This window comes from Amphiura filiformis, unplaced genomic scaffold (assembly GCF_039555335.1).
Source record: "Amphiura filiformis unplaced genomic scaffold, Afil_fr2py scaffold_540, whole genome shotgun sequence".
Taxonomy (NCBI): Eukaryota; Metazoa; Echinodermata; class Ophiuroidea; order Amphilepidida; family Amphiuridae; genus Amphiura; species Amphiura filiformis.
In genome coordinates, this window is record NW_027306004.1 from 1,147 (window position 1) to 11,254 (window position 10,108).

Sequence of the window (10,108 nt, forward strand, 5' to 3'; positions counted from 1 at the left end):
TCTCCTTGAGAAGATTTATTTGATAGATATTTCAAAGATAAAACAATTGGATCTATTTATGACAGATGAGATTTATTTTCATTCCTTACTTCATGCATGCAAATTAAATTTAAAGCCCATTGCATTGCAGACACACATTCCCCTGCATTAATTAAAAGCTTGTTAAATCCTTAATTACTAAATTTATTAAGATTAGCTAGGCAATTATAGTTATAGAAAGTTAAAAAATAAGATTAACATTATGCAAAGGCATTTTCACTTCTACTAGGCAACAAAGTGCATGTATTTTATTATTGAACACCAGCTTCTCATTGGATTTACACAGAGCTCCTCCTCTACCGGCTCCTCCTCTACCGGCTCCACACCTGGCTAATTAACTTAATTAAGCAGTTGTAATTAATTAATACATTTGTTCAACTGTATTTGTTACTATTTCATTAGATTAATAATTTATCTTCAAAATGAGACCAAAACCATTTCTTCATGATGGATTTTAGCAAAAATATATGAAGAAGAAGAAAATTGTTTTTGGAAAATGTGACAGCTCCACCTTTTTTGGGTGCCCACCTCAAAAAACATGACCATATATATATTATTAGTCTAAACTCAAGAACTGCAAGACCTATGAAGATATACAATATTGGCTTCCAGGAAGTTTCTTGAATCATTGGAATTCATTTTTCATTTTCCTTTAATAAGGATTAGGGTGATATAGCCATTATTGTCAAATTGGTCCTATTCTTTTTCTTACGTTCTCAGTCTCTCAAGGTCCATTATTTTCAAATTGCTCCTATTCTTTTATGTTCTCACCTGTGACTCATGGTTCCATACATGGACATTACCATTGTATAAACTAGCCAACATCCATGGCTCTGTTGGGTGCAGGTCAACACACTTTACTCTGTCAGACCGTGCTGACAGCTTACGCTAAAATAGGAAAAACAGCAAAAATCACACACAAAGAATTAAAACAGTGATAGTGAAGTACAATAGCTTCAATCTACAAAGATATCGCTTCTATGTAACTTTGCTGAGTACTTAGGCCTAAAAAATTGTTTGATTGGCGTAACCCGACCGACCCTAAAAATAGGCCCGACCCTAGACTTTTTTTTTTATTATTTTGCAAAAATTGATTTAAAAAAAAAATTAAATTAAAAAAAAGCAATTTACAGCATAAAATGTGTGTAAAAAAAAATAATTAAAAAAATTTACCAACCGACCGACCCTAATTTTTTTTTTTTAATGTTACGCCAATCAAACAATTATTTTTAGGCCTTAGTGTAGATTTAGACAAACATGTACAAATAACAATTTAAAATAACTCTAAATGAAATATCTTTCTGTCAAGTCAAATCATAGGGATTCTATCCATTCCACCCAGCTCTCAATTTCAAAAAATGTTGTATGCAAATTCTTTGCTTTTACATTGTACATCCTTTCCATGATGTGAAAATTGTTAAATTAAACATTTAATACCTGATGGCAATTGTTCATTAAAATTCTCTGCTTAACACCCTGAATCCTGACAACCGATCAGTCTTCGACCGATCATTCCATGAAGTGCAAGAGACTAAAATGCTGCACCCACTTTGCGTCTCTTATAACAGCATATTTTTAAGGTGCAGTCTTGATATCGCACAACACAACTTCATGTACGCAATGCCAGGCATGACTTGCTAGACAACAGACATGGAAATGGGTGGTATAATAATCAGTCCTCATGAGTACGAATTTGCATTCCAAGCACAAGTACTTTGCCTGTTGGTAGTGCTACCTTTAATTTTAAGGAAATAAGATGTTGCTCTTACCTTGATGTCTAGTCTCAGAGGCTGAAAGAGAAGATTAAAAAAAAAAATTTTACTAAAACAACCATAAATACTAATACACATAAGGCCCCTAACAGTCAATTTTGAGTTTCCCGTCACATAATGTCTGAAAACAAGTGAGGTAACTTTTTCATTATTCATTATTCATTATTTTTCTGCCTTTCATTATTTGACCAACACGCATGTAAAATGTGTTGTTATTTGCCGCTCACTCACTTGAAGATGGATGTTTAGCCCAAATGAGATTCAAAAGTATATTAAAAAAAGAGTTTGCAAGGTTGACAGCAAAATGCATGTTTTGATTTAGATTTTTCCACAAAAAATAAAGGGATATTCATTTTTTGTGTGCAAATATAACCAGTTTTTATCTGTATTTTTTGGAAAATCACAATAATGAATTCAAGTGAGGGTCAGAAAATGAAGTGAGGGCGGGTGACGGGAAACTCAAAATCGACTTTCCTTGGCCTAATATGTACAAAAATACAGACACCACTAAAAGTTGTAATTTTGTTTTAATTACCAAATTCAATTAATATATTCTATTTTCATTTTATAAGAACAAGTCCCCAGGCCTGGAAATAAGTCGGTCTGAACCAGGGCCAAACATTTGAAGCGGCTCCTGGTCCTGTAATTTTCTAGTGAACCAGGAGCCATTTTAAAGAGCCAGGAGTCATTTTTCTTAAAGTATCAAAATGCTTATTTTTGTTATTTCTACAGCTTTCGATGCTCACCTGAGACTTTTAGATCCATGTTATTTGTTATAACTTATTATATTATTAATTATTGTCACAAGTTAACAAATAACAAGTTATACAATGAATGTTATATGGCCGTGTGTCTTGACTTGGGACCCTGGAAAAGTGGGAGGTGTGACACTTTGACTGAAAATTTCGACTTTTCTCTTTATTTAAACTATGAAGACAGCATCAAAATCCTTCAAGTTTACATTCATTTGAAAGCTAATTTATTCTGCTTTAACATGATACCAAAAGATAAGTAATCTGACATTGCTAATTAATTTTACGGACCAATAAGTTAACGAAGTGCAAAGTGGGAGGATCACGGACACGGATCTTGCGGACACGGTACAATGTAATCTCTATGGGAAAAATGAATTTTTATAGGGACCGACTATGATCCACTTGAAATTGTTAGTAATTTAATATTGTGTGGTTAATAGATGTATTTGAATGGACTTATTAATAGTTCTGCTGTAATATTTTATAAATTTTACTTTAATTATACAGATTAATGACACTTAACGAGCTGCTAATTAAGAATAAAATGATGATGCGACAAAAGCTCTGACATTCAGAAATTGTGTTGGGAGTTTGAACCACTGTGATAGAGGTCAAATATCCACCCCTCATTAATGCTGTATTTTAGAAACAAGTAATTAATAAAGAATTAAACAAATCGTTGGCCTGTAATGTTCTAAATTATTAGATTAATGACACTTAACGAGTTGTTAATTAGCAAAGGGCCATGCGTTTTGAGTTGGGCCAGTAAATAGGTGGAGATGTTACATGCGTGCGACATTTTAGGGTTCATCTTTTTCATTTTCTCAGTTAATATGCAGCCTATGTAGTTAAATTTGGTGTCAAATTAAAGCTTGTGATGAGACGTACCAATACAGTAAACCTTAAAAAGTTGTAAAAGTTATTAACATTTGAATAATTTGCATCTAATTAGCATAATGTGCGGGGTGGAGGAGGATCAGGAGGAGGAGGATCAGGAGGAGCAAATTTGATAAAAGTGACCCCCAGGGGTCATATGATGCTAGAGGTCCATTTCTTTTTTTTTTTTTTTTCAATTCACTTTAAACTGCATACTATAACACCATACAATCATATTCCAGGTAATTTAATTTGCTTTGAGAAGCAATTTTGCATATTTTATTTTCTGTTCGGGTTACACATTGAAGTCAATGGGAAAATATGCCTTGAAAGAGGCTGGCGCAAAATCATTTTATTTTTATTGAACCCTATGATGTTATATATGCATTTAAAGCTCTGACTGAGAGGAATTCAAATATGGAACTTTTAAATATGTGGGGTGAAGCTAACTTTTATTTTTAATTTGTCAAATTTTACATTTTTTCCCTAAAATATTTGGTATTTTTCAGTTCCATAACTCCTTAGTGTTACACCCTGTGCCATTTTAAAGTGCATTTCTGGATTCCTTGGTTCATTTGCAGCAAGAAAATGTATACTCTTATATATGTTGGGTATAATATGTGAAAGAAATGCATATCTAAACGAAAAAACATGCAATTTTTATCTCGCGAAAACATGTAACGCATTACCGGCCCAACTCAAAACGCATGGCCAAAGGCTAAAATAATTTTGCGATCCAAAAACGAGTCTGATCATTAGAAATTGTATGAACTACATTGTATTTTGAAAAACTACGTTTTCCTACAGGTCAAACATTATACTCCCTCTCATTTATGCTGTTATTGTTAAGCAATTAATAATATTAAAAATAAAATGCAACATTGTTTAAAATGTAACTGATAATTTAATTATCACAATCTAGGTCAAGGAGCAGAGTTAACAGTATCAAGAACTAAAAGTAATGGCCCATAACAGGTCCAAACACCCGGAAGCTCCGCTCTCGCGCTCTGTAGCATTTGTTAACTGTGATGTGATGGAAAACTGAATGTCAGAGAGCTGTCATGTTATTGTATGGCATGTTTATAAACTGATTTTCATGCTTGTAAGGTTTGCAGGATCAGACACCAGCAAAGATCAAGTCTTCTACATCTAAAGCACCAACAAAAAGTGTCATTGAAAGTGAAGAAATGGCAAACTTTATTGCCAAGGATCAGTAATTGCCATTTTAGCAAGTGATTCATATGATTACCACTTGTTTAAAAGTTGCATCAGAAGGCATTATTGTAAACAGTCAATGAAGTAGCTTTTGTTCATTCTGACTATAACCATAGGCCTACATTAAAAATGTCGATTGCAGAGGCAGCCACTCCACGGCTATGGAATTTCACTCATAATTATCAAGTGACTACAAGAGAAGGGTGTTTGAAAGTAAATGAAAGACCAGCCATTGTACCAAAGCAAAATATTGTACAATATTATGTTGGTATTGACCTTTCACAGAGCAAGAAAAAAGCAAATTATTGTGTTCTTCAAAATGCAGACCATGAAGACATTTTGTGTTCATTATCGTGACTGGCGCTTTGATTCAGCTAGGACAGCCAAGATGGGTAAAAACTGAGGATTAAAGCATGTTAGACAGGCTCATAGTTATATAACTTGTATTTTTGATGTTTAGAGAGCATGTGTGTATAACCAGAAAGCACTCTGGACATGATTTTCCTACACATTATGCTGAAATAACAATGTGACGATTTTTACAGCAAATTTTATGAAGGTAATTTTCATCCTCATGTATCACGATTACCTTTATAGGGATACCTGTAAAACTATACATATTTAGAATGCTCTTGCCTTGAATAATCCAATTCTGACATAGATTTTACTCTAGGATGTATCTCATCAGTGGACCAAATTTTTCGAGTCATACACTTTTTTATGGAAAAATCACAGATATTTGTACTTGTAACTTCTTAACCCTTTACCCCTATCAAGAAAATAATGTCATTTTTGAATTCCTTGGAGCAAAAGCTTCAAAAATATGTATACTTTAATAGAGTGAGATGTTTAGTTTTTGCGAAGCAAACGTTTGAATCAAAAAAGGCGTAAATTTCTTGAATTTTGTCTGTGTCACACAAAAGGTTCCCAACTTAAGACACGCGGCCATATCTGAACAGACCAGTTGAGTCTTATTTTATTATTTTATTTTATTTTATTTTATTTTATTTTATTAATTTATTTTATTTAATTTTATTTTATTTTATTTTATTTTATTTTATTTTATTTTTTTTTATTCATTTTTTTTTTTAATTATTGAATTTTTTTATTTTATTCAATTTGGCCTTTTATTTCATGATTTTAGGAAAATTGTTAATATCTAGAAACACTGTCGCCAAAATTCAAGATGGCCGCCTTCATGTTTAGCGATCGTGGTGATCAGCTAACCTGAAAACAAGGCAAAATACTGCCAAAATTATGAGCCCTGAAGGCAAATATCAAGGAAAATTGGTGAAATGTTAGGTAAAAGATAAGATTTGGCACTGCATTTTGTTGAAAATACATTGGAAATGGCCAATATTTTGAGCGGAAATGAACTTGCCTGACGAAGTTTTACTGGGCCATTTCCTGAGCACTGATACCGGGCGCAAAATACCGATTTTCTCTGGCGCCTGGGCGTGTAATTTTGGTTGGATCCAGGCGTTAAAACTCAGTAACCGTGGGGTAAAAATCGCTCGGCGCCTGCTTGTTTCCAGGCTTGCAAGTCCCTCCCACCTCAAACCACCATGCCAAAGCTCCTTTATTAAAAAAAATGTCCCAAAATGGCTTTACTGTGGGGCTCAATGGAAAAAATCACTAAAAATCAATTTTGATAACCAAAACCTAAGTGATGTTGACGTTGACTTACTTAGTTACTGGCATTACTGGATTCATAAACTATCACATAGTGCAATCTATGTTCCACCAAGTCGACACTCGTTAAAGCGCAAAAGCAAAGCAATGTGTGTGTAAATCAAGACCATCCAAAACAGCTTTCTTACAGTAAAGAATAGGTCATCTGGGGTCACATACAGTAGTGTAGGCCTACATTGTACATGTGCCTGCTGTCACAATTTCACACACACAATTTTGGACAATTTGGTGACACCATTTTTGTCTGTAACTTCAAAAGTATGCACTAGAAACATGATTGACCCGTTATTGTTTAGGTAATTTGATTCTCTTTCAAATGAAAGAACTTTCAGCTAAAAATATCAAATTTCACATTTGATTTGCTCGAATTTTGAGGACTAATTAATGAATTTGAAAAAAAAAATCCCTGACGGGAATCATCACATCGAGTTGCGTTTTTCAAAATCATTCTTCTTGAGCAAAATGGCAGAAAGCAAGCAGACTGCAAGATCACAAGTTTGTAGAAAATCCCAGCCAGATTGCGCAGATCAAATCTTTTTTATCTGACTTAAGTTATAGCGCAGTCAACAATCACATTGATTATTCAGAAACATGGAAAAGGGCAAATTGTGATAGACTGCGCCGTGTCTTAGCACTTTCGATAATCATTGAGCCCTGCCCGAGCTGATGAAAGTACAGATGATCAATTAACAAAACTTAATTTAACTAAAGTCTACACTAGTCTACGGTAACTTTATACAAATGACAAATATTTCAGCTAACTTATTACTTCCATTACTTTAACATTTTTTCAACGCATTGTACACAGTAATCATGGTGATGAACTTGATTGAACATGTTGAACAATCACATATTTTTTAAATGTTCAATTCAATTTACATTTGAGTCATCATTCATGTCATTGTTCGATGATGTTCAGACATTACTAAATGGGTTGATAAAATGTTAACGTAAGCATGACTTTAAAAAAATCTTGCTGTTCATACCATATCGGTGGAGAAATAGTGCAGTAAGATCAAAGTTTAACAAGCTTTATTGTAGAACGTCTCGGTGCAACACAGAACAAGATGTCAAGATCCGAATTCAGCAGACATTCCGGAACTGATTGTAATTTAGGCATCCCAGATGAAAGCTTATTTACATATTTCTGATCATTAAATACTGATAATTCTAGCACCTACACTTTGCCAGATATCTAAATTCTCCATTAGAATTAATTAAAAATGCCAAGAAATGTGCGAACACAATGAAATACTCACCATTTTGCTGTACTATTCCAGTCGTGTTGGCCAAAACGCCGTGGCAGTCAATCATCCGGTCAAAGGTTATTTGACAGGTCAATTAGAGGTCATCGCTGTGCAAGTAGAAATACTACCGCATAGCTAGCGTTAGTATAAAATAAATCCATAAAAAATATTTATGTGTTTTATACATTTAAAAGAAAATTTAAAGTGTTTATAATATTTTTATTTACAATACGGATATAACATTTTTAAATAAATGCATTTAATAATACAAATAAAATGTATCCCAATGCGTGATGTATATTAGGGTTACATGGACCCTACGGTACCTTTTACTATAAATTTTTGCAACCAAAAACAAACATGACAAACGTGAAATGAATTTGGGAAATTGTGATCATGGAAAGAAAACATCAAACAAATATTGTATTTAGCAAAGCAACATTGTGTACATTCTGCTGCGACGACTTAGATATCTGACTGGAACAAGAGAGCAAACTAGGATCGAATTTCTGGGTAAATGTAATGTATACAATCAATGAACAATCAATCAACTTCCAAAAGTTGGGAGAAATTCAGAACTCAGCGTAGAAACACTGATAGGAAGATTCGCAGGGCCTACAGAAATTATGTGGAGAGATACGGTTGAGGGAGTAGCCTGAAAGAAAACAATACAAAGCCTTTCTGGAATTTCCTGAAAACCAAGAAACAGGAAGTGTTTGGTGTTTCCACCCTGAAGACAGCTGATGGAAAGTTTGCTTCATCGACAACAGAAAAGGCAAATGCACTTAACGATCAATTTTGCTCGGTATTTACAAAGGAGGACCACAGAAATGCCCCTAGTCATAAGACTCATGATATAACAGACATATCACGGCATCACTATAACCACTCCTGGTGTCGAAAAGCTGCTGAAAGAGATCAAGCCAAACAAAGCTGCGGGCCCAGATGAAATACCCGGCAGAGTTCTCACGCGAATGTGCATCGGCGTGGCTCCTGTTTTAAGCAAGATCTTTAATAAGTCTCTGTCTTCCGGTGAGCTCCCAAGAGATTGGCTGAATGCAAACGTGGTGCCACTTTTCAAGAAGGGAGATCGTTCAGACCCGGTGAACTATCGTCCTGTATCCCTTACATCTATCTCGTGTAAACTACTGGAGCACATTATCCACCATCACATAATGAATCATCTAGATTATCATAACATTCTGTATGACAAGCAGCATGGCTTCAGAAAAGGACTCTCTTGTGAAACCCAACTTGCAGGTTTAATTGATGATCTTGCAAAAATTGTGGACTCTACAGGCCAAGCTGACTTAATAATAATGGATTTCAGTAAGGCCTTTGACACCGTACGCATAAACATACTGCTTCTTAAACTTCACAATGTTGGGATACGAAATAATATCCTCACCTGGATTGAGAGCTTTCTGACTAAAAGACATCAAAAAGTTGTTCTGGAGGGGCATCGTCATCAGAAGCCACAGTGACATCTGGTGTGCCCCAAGGGGCGGTTCTCGGGCCATTGCTGTTTTTAATATACATTAACGATTTGCCAAATAACATCAAGTCCAGAGTTAGGTTGTTTGCTGGCGACTGTATAGTATATAGAGAGATTAAGTCATCAAGCGACCAGCTTCAGCTTCAGGCAGACATAAAATGAAGTCTCTGATTGGGAGAAAACATGGCAGATGAGCTTTAATAAAAACAAATGTTTTTCGATGGAATTACGCATAAAAGGAAACCTGAAATCAAGCGTACAACATGGGCGACACTCCATTGGAGGGCGTCAAAAGTTATCCTTATCTTGGTGTAGAGATATCTAAAGACTTGAACTGGGGTTCTCATATAAACAAGATCAGTAACAAAGCAAATAGAATGCTGGGATTGCTACGGAGAAATATATTCAGCTGCCCTGCAGATGTTAAATCAATTGCCTATAAGGCACTTGTTCGACCCAGGTTGGAGTAAGTACTGTAATACTATCTGGGACCCACACCACAAAACTCACAAATATAATGTCGGGAAAATTCAAAGAAGAGCAGCGCGTTTAGTCTCAAGAGACTACAGCAGAGAAACAAGTTGCATCTGCTTTGGTTCAAGACCTAGGATGGGACACTCTGGAAGATCGTCGCACTAAAGCCAGGCTAGCCCTGATTTACAAGGAGTCAATGGGACTGTTACCCAGTAACATAGAACAATTTATTCATAAAAACACTTACCACTCTACATACCGTATGCATGGACAATATTCATATAAGACACCCAGTTTCAACAAGGATTGTTTAAAATATTCACTCTATCCAAGAACTTTACCTGAATGGAAACTTTTTGCCTGAGGAAATGAAGTTGGCACCGCGCGTGGACAGTTTTAAAACTGCTTTAGATACTTTGGACATAAATAATTTAGTCAACCGAGCACACTTCAGGATTTAATTTGCTGCTACCCACATGACCTGACCTGTACCGAGATAACCCTACAGGGTGATGAGTACAGTACTTAAGCAGAAGCAGAAGC

General features: G+C 35.1%; 1 long non-coding RNA gene across 1 annotated transcript; it reads right to left on the reverse strand.

Moving 5' to 3' along the window:
- Nucleotides 1-810: 810 nt before the first annotated feature.
- Nucleotides 811-7,705, reverse strand: LOC140145664 (uncharacterized). Its single transcript, XR_011858114.1, has 3 exons — nucleotides 7,609-7,705; nucleotides 1,809-1,829; nucleotides 811-927 (listed from the first exon to the last, which is right to left on the reverse strand). It is a non-coding gene; the product is annotated as an uncharacterized lncRNA (long non-coding RNA).
- Nucleotides 7,706-10,108: the final 2,403 nt, after the last annotated feature.